At 49.4% G+C, this 24,208-nt stretch overlaps 1 long non-coding RNA gene across 1 annotated transcript; it reads right to left on the reverse strand.

Annotated features, from left to right (window-relative positions):
* Positions 1 to 22,860: 22,860 nt before the first annotated feature.
* LOC306812292 lies at positions 22,861 to 23,872 on the reverse strand. The gene is made up of 2 exons (XR_013776838.1): positions 23,686 to 23,872; positions 22,861 to 22,965 (listed from the first exon to the last, which is right to left on the reverse strand). It is a non-coding gene; the product is annotated as an uncharacterized lncRNA (long non-coding RNA).
* Between the last annotated feature and the right edge of the window lie 336 nt (positions 23,873 to 24,208).

Raw genomic sequence — 24,208 nt, forward strand, 5'->3', positions numbered from 1 at the left:
AGCAGTTTTATGGGGTGGGATGGTGCTGTGGCCTGCAGGGATTCCCACAGACCCTGGGTCAGACCCCGAGCTGATAAAAGCTGCAGAACTGGGCTGATTTATGGCCAGGGAAGATGAGCTGCAGCAGGCCCACAGGAGAGCACTTGCTGCACACTCTGCTCCCTCTCCTCTCTCTCCACTTGCCTTCAGTCACTAAAATCTGCTTCATTAACAAACTCTCCCTAATCACTGCTCCTGAGCAGCCGAGCACTCTGCCCACTGGGGCTCTGCGTGGAGCTCCTTCCCAAGGATTTTTCCAGACAATAAAACACACACTTTAATGACTTTGCTTCTCCTTAGCCAGTTGTTGGAGGAGGTGGAGCAGTGGCTCTGCACAGTGGCTGAATGTTAGATGTGAATCTGCTGACATCCTGAGCAACCAGACATCTTCCTTCCCTGGAAAGGGGGTGGTCTTTTAGGAAAAAAAAAAAAAAAAAAAAGGAAATTTAAGTCAGTGAGTTGGTGGAGGTGATGCTCCAGCTTTTAGGGCTGTCATGGAAGAAGTAGAAGGGCCTTTAAGGATTTCAGTTTTGTATCTTCAAAGGAAAAACTCTTCCAGAAAATGCAAATCTGGAAGCGATTAGATTGTGGCTGATGAGGGAGGCATGGAAAGAGCAGGTCCAGGGCTGGAGTGACGCTCAGGATTTGTGCTCAGCACCCCAGCGGTGACAGAGCCCCTCTCCCAGCCCTGATCCCACACTCAGAGCATCAGCAGAGCTGTTCTATTCCCATCCTGGCGTGGAGCCACCTGTGTGAGACGTCAGAGTCTTCCCCTCACCGCCCCTTCCAGCAGCACCTTTGCTGGGGGAGCAGCCCAGCCAGCCTCACACCCCGTGGGCGGCTCCTTTTCCATCCTCCCCACCCTCCCGGCGATGAGGACGCCTATTTTTCTCCCCTTGCATGCACAGAAATAGCTCGTGCTTGTCGTAAATCACCTCGGCTGCAGATAGTGAGTCATTGGTTGATCAAAGGAGAGACCCTTTTCTGGGGCTGGGAGGAAGAGTGGATGCTTCAATAAATCATTAGGAATCAGCAGCAAAGAGTTTTTCCCTTGGGTCTGAGGAGAAAACCTGGCTGCCCCCACCTTTGTCCCTGTGGCCCTGGCGTAAATCACAGGTTTTAGTGGGGACACCTGATTTAGGATCCCTGTCACAGCAAGGGGCAGGCACTGTGCCAGCAGCAGGCAGTGAGAAGGGACAGAGTGTTGGCATGTGCCACTCACCAGCTGAAAACCAGAGGAGAAACCTGGGATCAGCAACAGCGGGGCACAGGGTGACAGGATCTGGCCTGGGAGTGACAGGAGCTGGCCTGGGGGTGACAGCAATGGGCAGCAGGGGAGGGAAAGTGCCAGCCTGTGACATAACGTGACATAACACATCAGGCACCTGTGGCAGGTAGGAATGAGACTGGGAGCATCAGGGCATCATCCCTTACCCCTCATCTTCATCCCTATCCCTCATGCCTCCATCCCTCACCCCTCATCCTCATCCCTTATCCATCATCCATTACCCCTTATCCTCATCCCTGTCCCTCATCTTTCCATCCCTCATCTTTCCATCCCTCACCCCTCATTCTCATCCCTCACCCCTCTCATCCCTCACCCCTGGTGGCTGCAGTGCCCTGCCCAGGACAGAGGATGGGTCCCAGCGGAGCAGAGGAAGGTGTGAGAGCTGCCAGGGAGGAGGGACAGACCTGGAGCTGTTCCTGTACCCTGAACACTCGTCCCTCTCCAGCCAGCCTCTCCGGGAAGGAAGAGACATCAATGGCTCTCGAGGCAGAGTCTCCGCAAAAGCCGAGCAGATGAAGGGTTTGCCATCTGTGAACAAGTTGTTCTGATTGAATTAGAGAACATTTAACATTTACAGATAATTAGGAACAGCCACCCATTACAAAGGCAGCGGAGGGAAGGGGAGCTTTTGAAAGGAATTGGAAGCTCCTTGACACATCAACCAGGGGAGCTTTTCAGACACAACTTCTGAGCCTTTCCAGATGCTTTGTGCTCCTTACATCCCGAATCCTGGGAGCCGAGAATCTCTCCCTGTCTCCCTTCTGTCCTCTCCATTACTTTTGAACTGCCGTTTGCCTTTTTCTCCCAACCAGTGCTCAGCCAGCTCCTCTCTGGGAGGTTTTAACAGGGTTTTCCTCTTTGTGGCCATCAGCTGTGAAGCAAAAGGGAAAGAAATTTGTTTTTCTGCTCCATTACTGTCCCAATTCCTTTGGTCTGGAGTTGGGCTGTGCAGCCATGGGGAGGGACAGCCCTGAATGCAGAGGCTCCTGTGCTATCCTGACCTCTGCAGGAGAGACCTGGACCTAGACCTGGTTAATATTTTATTCAACCTTTATTACAGAGCTAGATAAATACCCTTATAATAGAAAAAAAATAAATGTTGTTGTAGATAAAACATAGCAAAATATGTAAAATATTCTTCTTTATGCTCAAAAATACATTCTCCTCTTTTTATCCTTGCACTTCCTTAATATGTTTTTACATCAACAGTATTAAGAAAAGCACGTTTGCCATCCTTTTCTTTTGAGCGCCAAAGAAGCTCAAATTCCCCAAAACACAAAAAGAGATGATTTCCATCCCGAATTTCCTCTGAAAAAAGAGCTGGCATTTCTCAAGCAGCTCGAGCAGTAATTGCCTCGCAGCAGTGCTGGTAATTTCCCTGCATCTGCTGCAGAGATACCCAAGGGGTGAAGCCATAAAGCTGCAGCTGCCCTTTGGCTGGAAGGAGCCTCAGTGATGGTTTTTGGGCAGCACATCCAAGGCTTGGCCTCTTCTCCCAGAGCCGGGGGCAATTCCAGGAGCAGAGCCATGGGATCCCAATGGGATTGCTGTGCCTGGCAGGGGAGGGAACCCAGGGAATTAAGAAGTTCTCTGAAATGAATGCTTAAAGAAGTTCTGGAGGTGTTCAAATAAAGGGTGGACAGGGCTTGGAGTAATCTGAGACAGTGGAAGGTGTCCCTGCTCAATGGTAGGGAGTGGAACAAAATTATCTTTAAGCTCCCTTTCAACCCCACCCATTCCGAGAGTCTGTGAAATGGCAACCCGAGGTTTTTCCCACCAAAAAAAATCTCGGGATTCCTGTCTGGGACAGTGATAGCCACACGGGCACAACTCGTAGCCCGTCCCTGTCCCCCGCTCCCAGGCTGTCCCCAGCAGGCGATGAGCAGGACCCTGACAGACATCTAGTGGCATTTGCGATAACTACAGGGTACCACAGGAACGTGCGGCTGCCCCGGGCTGCGGGGCACTGCAGGAATCAGCATCAGCCCGGGGAGCGCTGAGCTGCCATCGTGCGCTCGGGAAAGGGGAAAGGAGAAAGGAATCCGTGTTCCAGCAGGGCTGGTAATGGGAGAGCCAGGCTGGGCACTGCTGGATTACCCTGCACTGCCCACAACTGGGGGAACTGACAGCGGTGGGAATGGGGAGGGGATGGATGGTGGGTATGGGATGGTGGGAATGGGGAGGGGATGGATGGTGGGTATGGGATGGTGGGAATGGGGAGGGGATGGTGGGAATGGGGAGGGGATGGATGGTGGGCACGGGGATGAATGGTGGGAATGGGGAGGGGATGGTGGGAATGGGGAGGGGATGGATGGTAGGCACGGGGTTGAATGGTGGGCACAGGAATGGATGGTGAGCGTGGGAAGGGGATGGATGGTGTGTACAGGGATGGATGGATGGTGAGCAGGGGCAGAGGATGGTTTGTGCGGGGATGGATGGATGGTGTGTACAGGGATGGATGGTGTGTACAGGGATGGATGGTGAGTACAGGGATGGATGGTGGCCATGGGGATGGATGGATGGATGGATGGATGGATGGATGGATGGATGGATGGATGGATGGATGGATGGATGGTGGCCAGCGCCTCCCCGCCACACGTGCCCGCACCCCGGCTGCGAGCATGAGAAAATGCCTCCAAGGGGGTGTCAGACGCAGTTACAGTGAAACACGATATTTATAACAAAGTGTGGGGGAAGGTGTCACATCACATTACGCTGATGCTCGGGCGCCCGGGACGGAGCGGGACGTGGGGCGGGCCACAGCAGCGGGAGGGGCTGGCTCTGCCAGGCTGGCTCCCGGCTGGAGCCCACCCAGCAGGGCTTTCCCTGGGCAGGAGGGCAGCTCTGGAATCCCCTGGTGGTGTCACTTGGCTCTGGGAGCACCCAGAGGGAAAAATAAACTCCAGGTATCTCCGGTGACCTTACCCACTGCTCCATTGTAGCTTTTCTGCATGGGCACATCCCACTCGCTTGTGCGTCAGCTGCCTGAGGAGCACAGCCTTGCTGATAAACCTCGCCTTACCAAGCTCAGATTAAGCCCCCTAATCTTTTGAATAAACAGTTCTTTGGAGAAAGTCGTGTCCCTGCACGCAGCTGGCATTGCACAACCCAGAGAAGCCAAGGCCAGCTCTCAGAGCTGCAGTTCCCTGGATCCTACGTGGAAATTCCCACACTCACACGAGCATATTCCTGTGGTTCATCTCCTGCTCCTTCCCCCTGCCCTGGCAGTGGCACAGTAAGGCAAGGATGCAGCCAGCACAGCCTTTTCTCAGGGCTCATTGCCCAGCAGAGCTTTTGGCAGCTGCCTTTTCCCCTTCCCCAAATACAGGAGCATCTCCTGAGGGAGCAGCATCACACTGGCAGGCAGAGCTGCTGCTCCTCCTGTGAAGGTCTGGTGGCAGCTACGGGCTGTGGATGGCTGTGTCCCCACAAGTCCAGGCTCAGGGAATGTGCATCTGAGCCCTTCCACCCCTCCCTGCTCTCTGGTCCCCTGTGATTGACTCAAACCCAGCCATGCTGCCCCACAGTCCCTCGTGGGCCAGCTCAGCCTCTGCCCTGCCCAGCTCTTCCCCCCATTTCCCCCTCCATGCATTCATTTCCTTTTCAGGGACTCAGCTGCTCAGTGCCTGCAGGGATCCCTGCTCTCTCCCAGGGTGGTTTGAGGTCACTTTGAGCATCACAGCCCTGTCCAGAAGTGGAGCCCTCATCACTGCTGGCTGTCGGTGCCAGCTCTGATTCTCCTGGGAGTACCTCTGTCTGCTCTGACTGCAGTGCCAGGGTGCCTGGGGTGACCTTGGCCCCATTGCCTGCCCTTCTGAGGCTGATTCTGAGTGTCTGCAGCACTGCAGCTGCAGTGCCTGGGTGGGGATGCCTGCAGGAGGAGTCTGGGGTCTCCCTGGGAGAGAACATTCCCTGGGAAATGCACCAGCTCCTGCCTGCTTTGCAAGGAGAAAGCAAATATTAGTTTTTCCAGGGAAATGAGCACTTGATCTCAGCCTGAGCCAACCTCAATCCTGTCAGGTTCCACAGTCAGTGGTGATCATCTGAGGCAGAGGTGACATCAGCAGGCAGAGGTGACATCAGCACATGGATGAGAGATGCCTGTGTTAAGTTATTGCTCAAGGCTGGGCCCCTTCACTCCAGGCATGAAAAAGAGCCAGGAGAAAAGAGGGGTGAGAGCATGGCTGGCATTTAAAGCCCAGAGAGAAAGGCTGGAGCACCTTGACAGGCGTGCTCTGTGGTTAGTGGCAAATTTTGGCTGCTTTGGGGAAGGAAAGGTGCTGGGAATGCTCAGGGAGAGCCTTTCAGGAGGTTGTACTGTGTGTTATTGTACAGGGGTGTGCTGGGTGCATTTCATTTGTATTGTATGGTCTGGATAACACATCCCTGTTATTCCCATGATCTGTAGGGTCTGGATAACATCCCTGTTATTCCTATGATCTGTAGGGTCTGCATAACACATCCCTGTTATTCCTATGATCTTTAGGGTCTGCATAACACATCCCTGTTATTCCCATGATCTGTAGGGTCTGGATAACATCCCTGTTATTTCCAGAAGAGGAATGCACAGGCCAGCTGTGGATGTGGATCTCAGGGAGATCCAACACACAGAGAACATTTCCCAGTGGGGTCACCAGGGGACACAAAGCTCAAGCACAGCCAGAGGTCCCTGCTGGCTCCCTGCACACCCCACAATGTGGGTGACACGTGGTGACAGGGCTGGCTGAGCACAGTGCCACCTCCGAGGAGGGGTGGCAGTGTCACCGCCAGCTCCGTGTGTCACCGCACAGCCCGCACACACCACGCCCGAGCCACTGCTGCTGCCAAAACCCAGCCTCGGGTGCCAACGAGGGGTGACAGTGTGAGTGCTGGGGACATTGGGTGTCCCAGTGCCAGCCCAGCCCATCCAGCCCGTGGATGCAGCCAGAGCTCCACTCCTCTGAAAGGAGATCGTCCTCATCCCGCTCCCTGCAGTGACTAAGGCAGCCTGGCATTTACCCAGGGTTTATTTGGACACTCCAGAGCCAGCTGCACACTTTTTCTTTCTTTTTTTTTTTTTTTTCATTTGCTTTTTGTCTGACTTCATGCCCTTTTGGTGCTTGCTTATAAACTCAGTGTGGAGAAGGGAGCAGCTCTTACTGCTTCCAAGGGAAGGAGGCTGGTGCAGCATCCACCAGAGGCAGACAGACTGAGAGGGAAGCAGGCTGAGAAAGAAAAAAAAAAAAACCCTCATGAATTATCTGTCCTGGAAACAGCGTGTTCTTTTTACAATTCCCTTTGACTGTTTAGGAAAGATTTATCCTCTCCTTTCTCTGACAGCAGAGTTTGCAGTGTTCCTGTTAACTTCAGGCCAGCCTGGATTAACTGTGCATCCTCAGTGTCTGATTAGCTCTATTTGCTGTGTTTTTATTGACCTATGCAAGAGGAAAATCTAGGTCAGGCCGGGCTGATGAGGCTGGAGCTGGCTGTGTAATATAAATCAGTACAAACGAGGCCATGCAGCCGCTGAGCCATCAAATCACGCTCTGGGGTGGGTCGCCTCCAAAGTGTCCAGGGGACATAATTAGGAACTTTCCCAAGCTGTCAATCACACAGGGAGCCTGATTTGGAGGTGGAGGGTGGGGAGGGTTTTTTTAGGAGCTCCTTGTTTCTGGGTGAGGTGCGTTTTATCAGCGAGTGGCTGCAAATAGAAACGGCCCTGCCTGGCTGTGGCTCTGTGTCTCTGTGCACAGAGGAGGGATGGAGACAGCTGAAGGAAGCCTGCAGGGCTGAAATGAGTTTTTCTACAGAAGCAGGAGGGGAGGTCAGAATCTTTTACCCAGCTCCCCCTCTCACAGACCTCACTGATGGCTTTTGCCATGCACAGCCAAGGGGGAAGCAGTGAAGGCTGCGTGCTCCTGGCAGTCCTGGATCTCCTCTAACATTGCCACTCCTGGTTTGGTAGGATCAGAGCAGGGATCAGCCTGTGACCCTGCAGCTGTGCTCATCACCCTGCTCTGGGGGGGAAGAGCAGGCAGTGGTGTCTGTGACAGGCTGATTGCAGCTGCCTCACAAAACCCCTCCACCGCTGGAAAAGCTCTTTGCAGGGACACAAAGGTGTCTGGTGCTGGAAGTTTCCGGGCTGGGAAGCAGGGAGCAGCCTCAGCTGGTGCTGTCTGGGGTGTGTGATGTGCTGGGAGTGCAATGTCACACAGCATTAGCTTCACTTTCAGCAGGGCTGAAGCACAGTGACAGCGCAGGGGACCAAAAGCCACCCTGGGCAGGGACAGGGGAGCAGCAGAGCCCTGCACGGGGGTCACAGCCCAAAGTGGGCACCCAGAGAGGGGGTGCTTGGGGCACAGGGGGCAGGACAGGCTCTCCCTGCTCTGGGCTCCCCCTGGGGCTGCCAGAAGGCGCTGCTGGCTTAGTCTCAGCTCAGCAGAGCGGGAGGCGAGCTCAGGTCAGAGTCACGTTGTGCTGCCAAGAGCCACACATGCGATGGCCAGGCAGCCACGGGGAGCTGGCCCTGGGGAAGGTCACCTGCCTGGGGAAGCTGCCTGGGATCTGCTCTTGGAGGAGCAGATGGGTCGTGCAGGGTGAGCTCAGCCCTGGGAGCAGAGCAGGGAGCTCAGGGTGCGGAGGGAGGAACAGCTCCCACTGCCCGTGGGGATCTCACAGATGTCAGCCCTCAGTGAACCTGCGGTGCTTTCCCACCTGGAGGGATTTTGGAACGTATGGAGCAGCAGCACCTTCAGTGGGAGTGTCAGGAAACGTGTTTAGGAGCAGGGAGAGCTCCACACCCAGGTACAGCAGGTGTCCCGTGCTCTTCTTCTGGGAAAAATCCAGTCAGGACAAGAAAAAGATTAGTTTTATGGAGAGAAAGAGAGAGACCTGCTGCAGATGCAAGGCATCCTCCATTCAGCCACGTCCAAGGGGATGTTTCCTGGTGGATGCAGCCCCTGGTGCTGCCTGTCCTGTGATCCATCCCAAACCCTCCCCTAGGCATTGACATTCCCTGCACACGCTGCTCCTGCCTCCCCTGCTTCATGGCTGGGATTTGCTGTCGTCACAGGCGCGGCATCACGGAATTGAATTTACGGGAGGCTGAATTTATGATTAGAGAAATTAACCCTTCGCCACTCTGTGCCTCCCCCAGCCCCTTCTGTGTGTGCCTCGCTCTGCTCTGCAGCACAACACCCCGTGGAAAACCCGAATTCCTGCAGGATTGCTGCTGCCCTGGGATGAGGGGATCAGGGAAAGGGTTCAGTGGGAATTTGGGCATGCAAAGTGTCTGGGCTCTGCCCACAGACCTGCAGCCTGGCACTGCAGCCACTCCATCAGGCTCCTGTCTGCTCGTTCTGTGTTAACAGTCCTCTCCATAATGATGTATTCCCACTTCTGGGTGCTTTCCAAAGCATTCCCAGCAGGTATTTCTCAGCCTTGCCATCCCCTGCCCCTCCTCTCCGAATTTCACCTCTCTCCAGCTGAATTGTTGGATAAACTGCAACACACAGAAGCCAAACAAAGAAGGAAGGGGCACAGAAACGAGACACAATTTACAGGTCACAGGCCAAACTCGCTGCAGGACGTTTGTGCTGGGTTTGTGGTGTTGGAATTTCTCCATCCTCAGGAGCTAATTTGGGACATCCTCTGCTCCCTGCCTGGGGAGGAAATGGCTCCTGTACAGCAGGCACTTGTCTGTGACAGATCTCTTGTAAACAGCATAATAGCTCTGTGTCAGACAGGCTGAAGACATCTCTATCAGGTGCTGTGCCAAAGCCCCAGGGGGAGTGCAGGACACAGCCTGGTCAGCAGGGATTTCTCAGGCACAGCCTGGCTGAGATTTGGAGCCCTGGCTGAGCCAAAGGCTGGGGCAGAGTGCTGGCTTTATTTATTTAGTAATAAATAAAAAAAGGAGCTCGGTGTTGTACCCACAGCATCACACAGCAGAGCTCTGCTCAGGTATTCTCATCAGAGGCACTAAGGAAAAGATGATGTCAAATCTGGAGCAGTTGGGAGAGCAGGATGGAGGGAGAATCTCCTCTTTGGGGAAAGTCAAAGCCATTTTTTTCCCCCAAAAAATGAAAATCCTGGTGTTTTTCATCAATTATCAAACCCCATTTTTATCCAGGCTTGATTACAATGATTCATTTGGGCCATTTTATATTTTTTTCCTACCCCTGTAGGTGCATTCACCACCCTTCCCTTCGTACCTACACTCCCCAAACCCAAGTTTCAAATCTGGAACCAAAGTGCTGCTGTGCTTCTTTTTCTCTGGGATTGCTGTTGAGTGAGGGGAATCTGTCTTGTTTTAAATGAACCCTTTGGGATTTTTCTTTCTGCTGGAGGCTGAAACCAGAACAATTTCTGTGGGCATCAGCGTTCCTTTGGTGATGTGATTTTTCCCTCTCCTCTTTCAGCCTCTGAAAACTCACACTCCTGTGAGTCCATCCATCCATTCATCCATCCATCCATCTCCCCATTCTCATCCTTCCCTGCTGTCAGAGCAGCCCCTGGCTGTGCTGAGACATCCCAAGCTGCAGAAATCCTGCTCGAGGTGGAGAAACTGCAGCAGCAGAAGGAGCCTTTACAGCAAACAGTCTGTTTATTGATATTTTATTATGCTGTTTAGCAGGACCCTGGTGCCTGTAATAAAGCATTAAGGAAGTGTAGCAGCACATTCTCATTGATCCCATTCAGTGCTGTGATATTTCTGGGAGGATCAGGGATGAAGAAAAGGAATAATTTTGCTCCCCTCCCCTGTGCTGAGCTGCTGATGGCAAAATGCCCTGGGAGCCTGAGGATTAGCTGGATTTGATGTGACCCCCAAGTGAGTAATCACAAACCCCATGGCAAGAAGGAGAAGCTTTGGGGGTTTTTGATCTGTACAACTGCACAGTGAGGGATCTGGAGAAATCCATGGTGATCCAGGAGGGCTCAGATCTGCCCAGCCTGGCTTTTCCTGGCTGAGGATGGAAATGCTCTGGGCTGGTCCAGGCAAGGGATGAGCTGGAAATGCCTCAGTGTGACAGAAGTGTTTGAGGTCTTGTCTGCAGCACAGGGAACACCCCTGAGCTCTGTCCGTGGCAGGGCACCATTCCTTCTGTCCCCAAGAACACCCAAATTTTATCAGGCACCAAAACTGATAAAAAAACCCTCTCAACTAGAATTGAACCAAAACCAGGAAAGGAACTCTTAGGTTAGAGCTCAAGGAAAGCTCAGCCTTGTGTTTGAGACCTCTGTACCTTCCTTCTCCTCCTGGGCAAAACCTGCTCCCAGGTGAGCTCCAAGGGCAGCTTTTATTCCTGCATCCCTCCTGGAGCTGCTGCTTCTCACCCTGGGAAGAGCTTGGAGCCTCTGGCTCTGCCATCCGTATGCAGGCACATAATTCTGTCTGGAATGGAGGTTTTATTCCTGTAAACATTGTATTTATTATTAAAAGAATACATATATATAGGCTGGAGAATTCATATTGCACATACACACACAAAAAAAAAAGTCATAAAGCTCCCACTAAAGAGGCAGGAAAATGCTGTGAGGAGAACAAAGCAGGAATTTATCACTGGGTTTGGGCAATCTCAAAGCCAGGCATGGCATTGTAAATAAAATACACAGAGCTCCTTTCACCACAAATGTACCCTCAATCAGGGAAAAAAAAATACAAATAATTTCAGATCTGATCCTCAATCAGGATGTGACTTATGCTCAGGAATCAGAGAGATAAAAAATGGGGGCAATTTCTAAATCACTCCAGTCTCCAAATGCTGGGTCTTCAAGGGATGTTGGAGGGTGGAGCTTAGAGAATGAGCAGAGGAATTTAGAATGCCTCAAATTTTGAGCTTTAACCCCAGTTTTCTTAAATTCCAGCACCCCACAAATGAAGGCAGCCAACATTCCTCATATTTTCTGAACAATTGTACCAAGTTCCCCACAAAAAACCTTTTCTCTTTATGGAATGATTTAACTCTTGCCCTGCTTGGTGCAGGCTGAAAAATTCCAGGATGGGTTTAAACCAAGGATTTCATGGCTGAGATTTTTTTAAGGGATCATTCGGAGGGATTAAGGAAAGCAAAGCTCATTAATATCAGGCTTTAATTTGCCACACTGCTGCTGGTGGATTTGTGGGGCCTGCAAATGAAGGTGAAAGCTTTGTAGCCACTAAAACCACAGTGGCAGTGACTTGTGGAGATCCTGACAGGGTGTAAAATCCCTGGCTGTGGGAATTTCAGCCCTGTTTTAAAACCCTGACCAGACACATCCCAGCCCTGTGTGCCAGAACTCCCAATGATGCTGCAATGCAGAATTATTTGGTGCCCTAATACGTCTGATACACTTTCAGAGCTATTTAAGTCCAGCTTAACTTGTTCTTGATCCCTTAATTGTATCATTAGGAGCATTTCCAAATCAGTTCTGTAAAATATCTCACTCCTGAGTCTGAGGAGAGCCATTATCTGAGTTTTGATCCATTTCCCTGATAAGACTGATTGAGTTTTAGTGAGGCACTGCTTCCTGTGAGTGCTGAGGAGACCAGAGACAGTCTGTGCCTTTGGGTGACAGCTTCTTCAGGTGACACTCAGGTGTTGGTCTGTGGGGTTTTGAGAATTTTTCGTGGGGTTGGTGACATTTAGGTGTTGGCCTGTGGGATATGGAACAATTTTTGTGGGGTTTTGTGGATTCTATATCAGCCTGGTGTGGATAACTCATGGTGTGTGCAGGTGATATTGGGGATTTTGTCTAAATTCTGCCCCTGTGCTGTGGCTCAGGTGCTGTGCAGGGCTGGGGTGGCCCAGAGGTGAGGGCTGAGCAGCAGCAATGTCACTGCATGCCTCCTACAGCTGGGGGCTCTGGGGCACAGCAGGAGCAGAGCTCTGTCCTCTGCCCATCCACTCCTTCCCTCCCCTGTTCTCCTGGTGCAGGATTCTGCCTGGGTTAGGGTTAGGAGCAGCTGCAATAAATCTGCAGTGCTGCCCCTCCCTCCTGCAGTCCTTTCACCCTGTCCTGGTTTGGAGGACAGATGTCTGCCAATAAAGGCAGAAACTTTTCTTTGAAATGCAGAATGGAAACCCCCTCCCTCCAAATTATTATAATTTTGAAATTAAGGGGCTCTCAGGTAAAGAGATGGGAATTAGGAATAACAGTTCTTTACTAGAAAAATTAAAATAGAAATGCAGTATTACACAGAACAATCCCAAACACTGCCAGAGTCAGAATCCAAGCTGACACCCGTCAGTCAGTCAGGGTGGTGGCACAGTCCCATTCCATGGTGCTGCATCCTCCTGCAGTGGCAGATGTGGCTCAGCTGGAGCAGTGCTCCTGGAGAAGGTGCAGTTTCCTCTGAGGGTGCAGGGATGATGTGGAAAGGTCTGGTTTTCCTCTGGAATCCAGTGGAAAGAAGGTGCCTTGGTGTCCAAAATGTCAGTTTTTATCTGGGTAGGAAAGGCTTGGCTCCTGCCCTGGCTGGAGCATCTCCCAGTGGGATGATGGAATTTTATCAGTCATGCACTGGGACTCACTGGCCATGAACAGGAGATATCTGCTGGAGGGAGGATGGGCTGTGGAAAGACAAAGATGATTGCCCAGCTGGTTTAAAGATGGCCCATTAGCAGATAATGTGTGCCAGGAGATAAAGATCACTGCCACACCCAGTTTTAAACAATGGCCCATTAACAGGAGATATCTCCCACAGAGATAAGAATCGCTGCCACACCCAGTTTTAAACAATGACCCATTAACAGGTGATACCTCCTGGATGAAGGGTGGGTCATGGGAAAGATAAATATCAGTCATGCACTGGGATTCAGTGGCCATTAACAGGAGATATCTCCTGGAGGGAGGATGGGCTGTGGAAAGATAAAGATGATTGTCCCAGCTGCTGTGGTGGTGCCTGGATTAGAGGGGACTTTGCTGCTGGGCTGGGGAGATTCTGTGCTCAGTTCCAGAGCCTGAGCTGCTGTGAATTCAGCAGGGATGGGCTGAGCAGGAGCTCTCTGTGCTGCCTGGTGCCTCCAGTCCTCAGCTGAGGTCAGCCCAAGTTCATTACTCTGCCAGGAGTTTATGATTTCTTTGTTATGGAAGTTCAATACCCATTGATTTTAAAATAAACTTTTTTTTTTTTTTTTTTTTTTTTTTTTTGGGTGGGGGTGAAATTTAATAAATTCACTTTATTGTTTGGCCTTTGATGTTATTTTCCATGTGATCAGCATAAAGCTTTTCCCTTGATTCCCCCACCAGTGGTTTTCAGACCTTCAGGCCCTGCTCTCCCTCTCTCCTGATCAAAAGCTGGGCATGGACTAAAGCTCAGCTGAGGCTCAGGTCTAGAGGCCAATTTTGAAGTTGTAATTCAGGAATTCAGCCAGCCCAACTCACTTTTTAACTCAAGCCTGTATTTTCCCAGGTATTTTTGGTTGGAACCAAGGAATTTCAAGTCTTTTTGATGAGTATTAACAGATGGGAAATTTCAAGTGCTTGAATATTTGCATCATGGTGTCATTTTGATAATAATTGTGGCCATTCCCCAGGGATGTCTGGGAATCAGCTTGGCAAGGAGGGATCTTTTAAAAGAAACTTTATACACTTTGCAAACCTGAATGAATTGTGAAATAGGAACTTCTCCCTGACTTAAACACAGAAATCCATCAGAACAACACTGGTGTGCTGTCAGAGGGACCTGGGGAGGAATTTGGGATTTCTGGAGGATAACTGGCAGGAGCACAGACACAAGGGTTGTTCTAGGGAGTTTCAGGTGAATTCAGTGTGAGGAATCCTTGGCCATGCATGATCCCATTCATTGGGATAATTCAATTTTAAGTTTTTGCCTTGAGAAAATATTCTCTCCTGTCCTCAATATAAATTTATTCTGTCAGTTAAAAATCACCTACAGCTGCTACCAACCCTCTAAACCTTGACTGGCATTGGAGCAAAAGATTTTGGTGGCAACTGAACCAGGTTGTAGGAAATCTTTTCTCAGGTGTTTCAGATAAAGTCAGCGTCCCCAAATTTTCATCAGCTGGGACATCAGTCCTAAAAAGGGGATTTATTGAGCAGCTCAAGCTCCTCTCTACCTTTTGGGATGTTCTGCTTGAGCTGGAGATATTTGTTGATTGTTTTATTTATTTGTGGTTTTATTTTTTTGTGCATTTTAAGTTTGCTGTGGCTGTAGGTGCCAGGTGATTTTTCCATCTGTGCTGCTCTGCCTCCCTGGACCTCAGAGCTGCAGAATAAGGCAGGAAAACTTGCTGCTTTTTGTGCCTCTCCCTCTAGCCTGGAGTGCCAGGGGAAGGAGCAAAAATCTCTCTGGTGAAGATGAGTGTGTTTTAAAGAGCACTGACATCTGTCAATGAGACAGCAGCTGCTCTGTAATTCATTCCCTGCTCTGCCTCCTCCTCCTCTTGGCCCAGAAGTGTCAACACAGCACTTTCCTCTCTCTTGGGTTGTTTATTGAGGGGTTTTTAAAATGCTTTCAGTGTGTCTTGGGGCTGTAGTGAGGAAAGGACAAAGAAAATTAGGGAAAACTCAGAGTGTGTGCAGCCCCTCCCTGGAACTGTCAGTGGTGGATGAGTTAATTTGACCAGGCTGGGCCACAGGAGGCCAAAGGGGAGCTGCTAAAACCTTTCCAGAAGTGCCCATCTGTTAATTTGGCATCATCCTGTCCTGCCCAGACAGCTGCAGGGCACTGGGGGTGTCCCAGAGCAGCTTTTTGGGAGGTGCTGGAAGCAGCCAGGCTGCCCCAGGGAAGGAATCCTTGGCTTTTGTTGGGTGCAAAACACAAAAAATGGAATTCTGCTATTCCCCTGAGTCTCTGTGTGACCAAAAACATTTTCCTCAAGTCCCTGTCCTGCATTTTTACACCCTGACCTTGCCTGTGCCAGACACCTCCATTAGCACCTCATTTTTTGGGGTATTACCAGGGAAACCTGGCTGCCCTCCCTAATTATGGAGGGATTATTAATTATTCCTGCCCTGAAACCGGGCTGAATTTACCAAAACCAGGAATTTTGTCCTTTTTCTGTGAAAGATTAATGAGGACAGCCATGGTTTTGGTGGGTGACTGTGAGGTGCTGAGGAGCTTTTTGTACCTCTAGATACCCTGGATATATCGAGATTTAATCTCTGAATTAACAAAGATTGGTAAAAGATGAGTATTTGCTAAAAAAAAAAAAAAAATAAAAGTGCTAAAAAAATATTTAAGGAGGTGCTTTTTTCTTTTTTCCTCTATATTTTTGGTTTTCTTTTGCCTGGCCTGATGGGTTGCAGGGGAGAAATGATGGTTTTGTGTGTTGGAAATTCCCTGGAAAGGGTTTTCTTTATAATTTTTTGGGCACCTGTCCTTTATGGCTGCTGCAAACCCCATTCCAAGAATTCCAGGAATGCTTCCTCACCTGCTCCAAATCTTCAGGAATAGCTGAAAAAAACAGTGAAAGGTTTTAGTGTGAGCTGCTGGGTTTATCCAGGGTGATTAAAAATGCTTCAAGTGAGGAAAGTAAAACTTTCCTTGAAAAACTTCCTTATTTCTGCAAAATTAGAGGGCCAAGTTGTCACCTGGAACTTCTTTCTGGAGCAGAATTTGGGTTCCAAAGCTGTTGTTTCAGTGGAAATCAGTTGATTTATGCCAGCTGAAGATGCATTTCTAAAACTGCTTAAAGCTGAGCGTTCCTCTCTCAGCATCCCTGTGAGATGAGGATTTACTGCAGCTGTTGGAAAAATGCAAATTTTCTTTTTTTTTTTTTTTTTTTTTTCTCTTCACGAAATATGTCTTCTCATAAAAATGCTTCTTTGGTGTGTGAAAATATTTCATGAGCATCTTTAAGGTTTTGATGGGAGATGGGATCCCAGAAAGCAAAACACTTTTTTTTTTTTTTTTTTGAGCTTTCTTTTTTAGAATGCTGGGCTGATTTTTTTTGGGAGGGGGTTATTTTTTTCTTACTGTCTCAATTATTTACGTTTTCCCTGCTGATAAAAAAGTGTGATAAATGAAAGCAGGCAAGTTTCTCCTGCACACAGAAAATGGTGTTTGGGGAGAGTGAAGAAATTGCAGTATATTATGGTTTTTCAGGCAGCTCTGCCAGTGACAAGCTCCAGCTTAAAATAAGCAAATCCTGGGTTCAATTTTTATTTGGCAGATTTTTTTTTTGGTTTTTTTTTTGTTTTTTCTCAGCTCCTGCAAAGCAGTCCATGCTTAAAGAGCAGAATCAATACCCAGGAAGGGTCAAGCAGCTTACAATTCATTACATGTGTGTGTTTCTGTCTGACAATGCAATTCTTGCTTCTCATTTTTCACGTCAACTCCTTCTCAGAGAGAAAAAACAAAAAAAAAAAAAAAAAGAAAGAGAGGAATAGACAAAAACCCAGAGATTTACCCAAGTTATCAAGTGGGATAGAAGCTGACAGGTTTGCTAATGTTACAAGCACAGAACAAAAAGGATTCCTGCTCTGTAAGTGCTGGAGAATTCTTTGTGTCCTTCAGCTCCAGGATTCCCCAGGAATTCCTGCAGGAATGTTCCCTGGCCCGGCAAAAATCACCCAGCAGATCAAAGGCAGCAGCAGTGAATGGTTGGGATCTTCTCCCGGTTTTGTCACTGGATGTGCCCAAATTCCCCCAGGCAAACCAATTCTTTTGGCTTTTTCCCAGAGATGTTTTTATCCTTATTGTGGGATCAGAGTAGAGGCAGCTTTGGGAAGGGTCAGGATTTCAAACAGGAACATCCCTGCTGGGGAGGGATTTTCTCTCTGATGACCCAATTTATAATTTTCAACCTAATCCAGTTTTTTTTTTTCCCAGGTCCTGCCGTGTTTGCAGGTGTTTTTGGAGGTCCCAACCACCTCCACTCAGCTGTGTCCAGCTGGGAGCTGCAAATCCAGGGATAAATCTTGGTTTGGGGTCCCAGCCCAGCAGCTGGAGCTGGTTTTTCTGAGGTTGGTGGTGGTGGGATGTCCCTCCAGCCCTGGGGCAAGGTGAGGGAGGGGAAATTACAAAATAAAATTTAAAAAAAAGCATCAGGAGAGATCCAGGGTTGTCTCCTGTCATTCCCTGTTGTCACTGACAGAGCCTCCATGGATATTTTGGCTGGAATCTCCCAGGGAAAAGCTCATGGATTAAAAGGAGGTTTTGGGTTTGCTCCAGAGGGGTTTTTGGGACTGCTTGACCACAGCCAAGTGTCTGGGAGGTGTTGGTGACAAAACTTCCACCCTTGTGAAGCACAGGTGGTTGTTTTCTGTACAAGATCGTCCTGAAGGTTGTTTTTGGGCAGACCTCGTTTAGATTTGTGTTTTCAACGTGGGTTGGGGAAGACCAAAAGGAAATTTGGTTTTGGCAGTGAATTTAATTAAATGCAGCCCCTCTTCAGGGCTCCTGAGGAGAAATTAGCACCATCAACTTTTCAACTTTTTCACTTTTTCTCCCATCTTGAATTCGCAGAAGAGGTTTTGTCATGGAAAAGTGGGGCTGGTGGGACTTGGGGATCATTTAATCCATCCCCTGATCCCCTCTCCAACAGATTATATCACACTAACCCTGATGGAAGTCCCTAAAATCCACCTCCAGCAAAGATTCTGTGCTCCCACCTCACTGATATTTACCCTCAGCATTAAAAGTTTATCCTAAGGAGAAATTTAAACCTCTCTTTCCCCATCTCCTCCCCTGCAGCTTCACCCTGTTTGCCCCTGTCCTGCCTCCCATGGCCTGAAGGATAATTGCCCTCTTCTCTTCTCAGAACAACCTTTTACATAAGAGGAATTTGCTGTATCTCCAGTTCAGAAAACTCTTCTCCAGGCTGGGAAAGGTCAGATGAAATTGCCTTTCTTTGAGGCTTGGCTTTGCTAAGCCTCCCATCCATCTCCTGGCTGTGCTGGGTGTTGGTGCAGAGCCCAAGGTGAGATTTTAGTCCACCACAATCCCTCTAAACAATTGAATTCCCACACCCTGCTGGGGCAGGATGGCAAAAATGAGGATTCTGACAGCCAGGGTGAGTCCACAAACTGTTTGTTTTTCATGTCAGAGCTTTTGCCACTGTCACCAACCTCTTCCCAGCCATCCTTGGACACAGAATATTTCCCAGTGGGATCTGCTGATCCCTCTGAGGTGCAGTTTATTCTCCCTGCCAGCCAAAGCTGGCTTGGAAATCAGCAGAATCCCTTATCCCAGGAAACTCTGGATCTGGTTTTACGCCTTGGGCTTCTGTCAGTGCTGACAGCTACAGCTTTCCATATTAGCTGGGAGAATATGCAGAAAGAAACCACTCGTGCATCTCCTTCCCCGAGCCTGCTGTGGCTCTCCTGTCATGTTTTTCCCCCAGTTCTTGATGTTTGCAAGTCTCTGATTCGAGTCACAGCAGCTCCAGGAACAGAACACGAGAGCTACAACTTCTCCTCACTCCCTCCCCTCAGCCTGAGTGTTTAATTTGCTCCCGACTCTGCTTGAGCAATTTTTTTTGAGAGCACAGTTTATATTTGCCTATGCAAATCAGCTGAGCAAATATGCTGAGGAGCTCCAAAGATAGATCAGGACGTTTCAGCACATGCCCAGCCCAAAGGAAAATCATCCCAGGCCATTTTGCTCTCTGTTAACCCTTCTGTTTTCACTGATTTGGGTTTTTTGTTTTTTTTTTTTTTGGCAGGGAGGTGCTGTCCCACCTCTTCTGAGCCCGTGGTGTGGCTGTTGTGCAGCAGGAGCACACAGAAGGTTGTATATTCAGAAATCAGTTGTCTTTCATGTCCTTTTATTGGAGAACAAGCAGTTCCAGGAGCTGCAGGAGCCACAGCCAGCTTTCCTTCAGCCCTTTGATTTATGGTGGAGTCTCTGGTGCCTTGTAAAATTCTGCTCTTCTGAGGCTCTGGGCACGGCTGGGGAGTTCATAAAAATCCTCTTTCCTCTGGGTGCTCTCTGAGCTGGGCCCAGCTGTTGTCTTTTCTTTAGGGGCAGGGAAAGAATTTGACCTTTCTCCTTGAATTCCCGCCAGCGGTTATAAAACAAGAAAAAAAAAAAAAAAGATTTTTCCTTGAAACTGGTGGATGGCTGAAATCAGCTCCAGCATCTCCTGAAGAACTCTGGTTTCCTAACTCGATTTGCTCTCCCTACAAGGGGGAAAGAGCTGCTTGGAATTCTGTGGGGCTGACAAACAGGGTGAGCTGTTCAGCCGGAAACATTCCGGAACAGCGCGGCCACACTCCTCTGGAGCACAAGTGACTTCACTGGAGAGTAATTACTCCACTTTGCAGGAATGCTAATTGCTTTGGAGAGGGTTTTTATCCTGGAATAAAGACCTGCTGTCGCAGTGTCCTTTGGGAGGCGTGAGGGAATGGTTTCTCTGCTCCAGATGTTTTCCTCTTGGAGATGAGGGCTGGAGAGGGAGAGACTGTGGTGGTGCCGAGCCTGGGGAAGGAGACAGGGATTCAGAGATGTTTTATAGCAGGGTTGATTTAACCTCAGAGCATGTGGAAGACGACACAGCTCCTCAGTGCTGTTTTTAGCTGAGTTTCCTCAAGAAATGAGCCTTACATAAGCAGTGTCTGTATCCATCACTTCTGCACCATTAGCTCACTCCAGCCGTGCTTAGCACAGCACAGGAGGGGTCAGAGCTGGGGGCTGCACGTGTTTGGGTGCTCAGGGAGCTCCTATGCAGAGGGAGAGGCTGCAGGGTATCCTTAATCCTGATAAAACTTGGAATACCTGTGGAATTGGATGGCTGAGCGTGCTTCTCCCTGAAAGGAAAGCTCTCACATGGCAAAGCCCATCACGCCCATCCTCAGGACTGATTTCTGTGGCCACAGTTTTATTCTTGGTGGTTCAAAGCTTCAGCAGCACCACAAACTCTTCTCTCAGACTGAGCTGGAACCAGCTCTGAGGACAAAGAGCTTCTCCTCTCCTCTCCTCTCCTCTCCTCTCCTCTCCTCTCCTCTCCTCTCCTCTCCTCTCCTCTCCTCTCCTCTCCTCTCTCCTCATCCTCTCCTCTCCTTCCTCTCCTCTCCTCTCCTCTCCTCTCCTCTCCTCTCCTCCTCCTCCTCTCCTCTCCTCTCCTCTCCTCTCCTCTCCTCTCCTCTCCTCTCCTCTCCTCTCCTCTCCTCTCCTCTCCTCTCCTCTCCTCTCCTCCTCTCCTCTCCTCTCCTCTCCTCTCCTCTCCTCTCCGTCTCTTTTCTCCTCTCCCTCCTCCTCTCCTCTCCTCGCCTCATCCTCTCCTCTCCTCTCCTCTCCTCCCTCTCCTCTCCTCTCCTCTCCTCTCCTCTCCTCTCCTCTCCTCTCCTCTCTCCTCCTCCTCCTCTCCTCTCCCTCTCCTCTCCTCTCCTCTCCTCTCCTCTCCTCTCCTCTCCTCTCCTCATTTTTGCTGTCCCAGCCTGACTCCCAGCCCAGACTCACTGGAACATTTCCCTCTCACCCTCCCACTTGGGATTGTTCTCTTGCAGATCTGCAAAAGGGGAAGAGAACTCTGCAGCAGATCCCCCCAGACAGAGTCAGATGGCAGCTCAGGGTGGTTGTGGTGGTTCTGCAAATGTTTTACTGTGCTGGCAGCCAAAAGCAGTCTCACTTTGCCAGACACTGGAATCCAAACCCTTCCCCCTCAGCTCTGCACTGGATGGAAAGTGAGGGACCCTTGTTCCTCTGAATTGTCCAAATGAACATTTTGGGTTGAGATTTAGTATTTTTCACACTACTGCATGAGGGAGGAACTCCTCTGATTGATCTGGGTTACAAGGGGGAGAACAGGTGAGGAAAGTTCTGCTTTGGATTGGGGACTGCTCACCACCTTCTCTTGGTTAGCTGAGGAGCCAGGCTGTAGAATGTGCTCACATTTACAACTTCTCCTGGGTCCTGGGCATTTTAATGAATTACCTCAGAGCAGGATATGGATCCACCTGTTGTGATTATGCAGAATAGCACAAAGGGGGAAGAGAATACTGGGAATTGGAAAAATCATCCCTGCTGGGGCATGGGGGCCCTTCTTGGCATGGTGTGCACCCAGAGAAGAGTGGTTTGGGGGAAAAGGAAAACAATTTTTTGTGTCTATGTTGGGTTGATATGACCAGCAATGTGTATTCTGTCACCATCTGTTGCAGCATTGTGGGGCAGTGACCCTGATCTCCCTGGCACACATTATCTGCTAATGGGCCAGCTTTAAACCAGATGGGGCAATCATCTTTGTCTTTCCACAGCCTATCCTCCCTCCAGGAGATATCTCCTGTTCATGGCCAGTGAGTCCCAGTGCATGACTGATAAAATTCCATCATCCCACTGGGAGATGCTCCAGCCAGGGGAGGAGCCAAGCCTTTCCTACCCAGATAAAAACTGAGATTTTGGACACCAAGGGACCTTCTTTCCACTGGATTCCAGAGGAAAGCCAGACCTTTCCACATCATCCCTGGAGCTTCAGAGGAAACTGCACCTTCTCCAGGAGCACTGCTCCAGCTGAACCACATCTGCCACTGCAGGAGGATGCAGCCACCATGGAATGGCACTGCTGCCACCACCCTGACTGACTGACGGGTGTCAGCTTGGATTCTGACTCTGGCAGTGTTTTGGGATTGTTCTTTGTAATACTGCATTTCTATTTTAATTTTCCTAGTAAAGAACTGTTATTCCTAATTCCCATATTTTTGCATGAGAGCCCCTTAATTTCAAAATTATAATAGTAATTTAGAGAGTGGGGATTTTCATTTTCCATTTCAAAGAAAAGTTTCTGTCTTTATTGGCAGACACCTGTCCTTCAAACCAGGACAGTGTCCCATCATGGTTCACTGAGAAACCCCAGCTCAGGCAGGTTTGGTGTCACTGTCCTCCTTCTGATGGCAACTTCAGTTCCCTTTGCTCCTGATTGTGCCACAGCAGAGCCAAATTCAGGGCATATTGCCCCAGGGTACAGCAAGGCCACCCTGTCCCCAGCAGTGCAGGGCAGGTGACACTCCTTGTCCTGTTCCAGCCCTGTCCCAGCTGTGCCAAGGGGCTCTGGGGTGTCAGGGTGACCCTGCAGAGCTCTCTGCCTTGTCCCCAGTGTCCCCTGGTGTCTGCTGGTCCCTGTGCCAGCCAAACGCCTGCAGGAAGGACTGGCACCTCTCCTGGCTCTGGGATGTGTTCCCAGATCCAGGCACAGCAGGCACAAATTTTTTTTTTTTTTTTTTTTTTTGTGTGTGTCAACATTAGAAAGCAAAAACCAGACAGGGAAACATTGAAGGATCTCTCGCCCAGCCCAGCTCTTGTGCTTTTATTTGTCAACACTCATTTTTGTTTCCTGACACAAAGTGGAAACATTTGGTCAGTGTTTTTGGCTCGTGTCCCTTCTGTTTTCCCTGTCTCCTGCAGTGTCATTTGGAAGGACATTCCAGGCTTTTTTTGTCATTTCTGTCAGGCATGAAGCTGTAAAATATTTGGCTGGGGGGGAACAATGTTCTAGTCCCATAAGATTTTTTTCCCTGGCTCCAGGGCTGCCCTTTGGGTGAGGGAATGTTCTCAAAACCTTCTGCAGAGATGCTAAACTCATGATTATTTACCTTAGCAAATGATGGCACAGAGAGCTGGACAGAAGCAAAAATAATTTGGCTGAGCTGATGCTCAATGGTCCAAGTCTTAGTTGGAGTTTTAATAATTTTAATGCAATTACCCTCACAATTATGGTCAGATAAATCAATGCTCAGAGATCAAGGGAATCTTGAATTTCTTTTTGTTCTTTGTCCATCTCATTTTTGTATCTGGATAAAACAGAGCAGTGGATTAGAGGGAACAGGGATCTGGCCCAGCACAGCCTGTTAAACACAAAATTAAGGTTTTGGATTCACCATTTCCATCACTTATTGGATTGAAGAACAGAAATGTCTTGCAAACAGAGGATTGCTCAATGAAGGAATTCCAGTTTATAGCATCAAAGCTGGGGGAATTTGAGTTAGGGTTTATAGCAGGGAAAACCTTTACCCCTTTTTTGGGATCACTAGGGGAATGGGAGTGAGGGTTTATGGCTTTTACCCCTTTTTGGGATCACTGGGGGAACGGGAGCCAGGATTTGGCTCCTTGGAGAAGCCAAGCAGGGCTGGGAATGAGTGACCAGGACAGCACACACAGTCACCAGTGTCCTGCTTTTCCCCTGGCACATCCCTCAGTGGGAGCCTGGATTTATGGATTTAACCTCCCCCTTGGCAGCTCAGGGGACCTCGATTTCCATCTTGAAGCTCTCCAGTTCCCAATCTCCCTCCTTTGCTTTACACCTCTCATTTCTGCTCCTTTCTCCCTCTGACAGGTTCTGTAAATCAGCCCTGAACACCAATCCAGGGGATGTGAATCCCTGTGCTTGCTCCTGTTTCCAAGCTGCCCTTCCCTGCCTTGTTCCCAGGCACTTGAAGCTGAAAAAATTGGTTTTGAGCAGAGGCTTGGAGGCTGCCTGCTCCAGGGAACTTCACTGCACCCTTGAAGGATTACCTAATGTGGTGAGATCCACTTGTCTGTTTAGCTAAGTGCTTTGTTCCTGCTTTTCCAGGGAGGAATTGCTGACTCCCATCAATGTGTGCCCTGAAATTGTGTTTCCTGGAATCTGCATCCCTTCCCAAATGCCAGAGCTCCATTAGATCAGAGGAGGGGACAGCAAAAGGCCCCTCAGTTTAACAGTTCCACCTACAGGGATTGATAAAAATTCCATCCTTGCCCCAGAACTTCCTCTGTGACATCTGCACCATTCCATCCCTCACACAAACCAGCCACAGCCACCCTTGCTGCTTGTTTGAAACCCCTCAGGGCAGCTGCTGCCTGGATATTTACTGCAGCCAGGTAGGAAATGTAGGTCCTAAAAATACAAATTATGGGGCTTTCTGCTTTTTTTTTTTTTTTTTCTGGGTGTGTAACTTTTTTTTTTTTTTTTTTTTTACTCCATCCTGAAAGATAAAGAGCAGAACTTTGATTTAAGGGAATTTTTTGTACCCAGCAGGAGTTTG

The sequence above is a fragment of the Erithacus rubecula genome (assembly GCF_903797595.1).
Source record: "Erithacus rubecula genome assembly, chromosome: 25".
NCBI lineage: Eukaryota > Metazoa > Chordata > Aves > Passeriformes > Muscicapidae > Erithacus > Erithacus rubecula.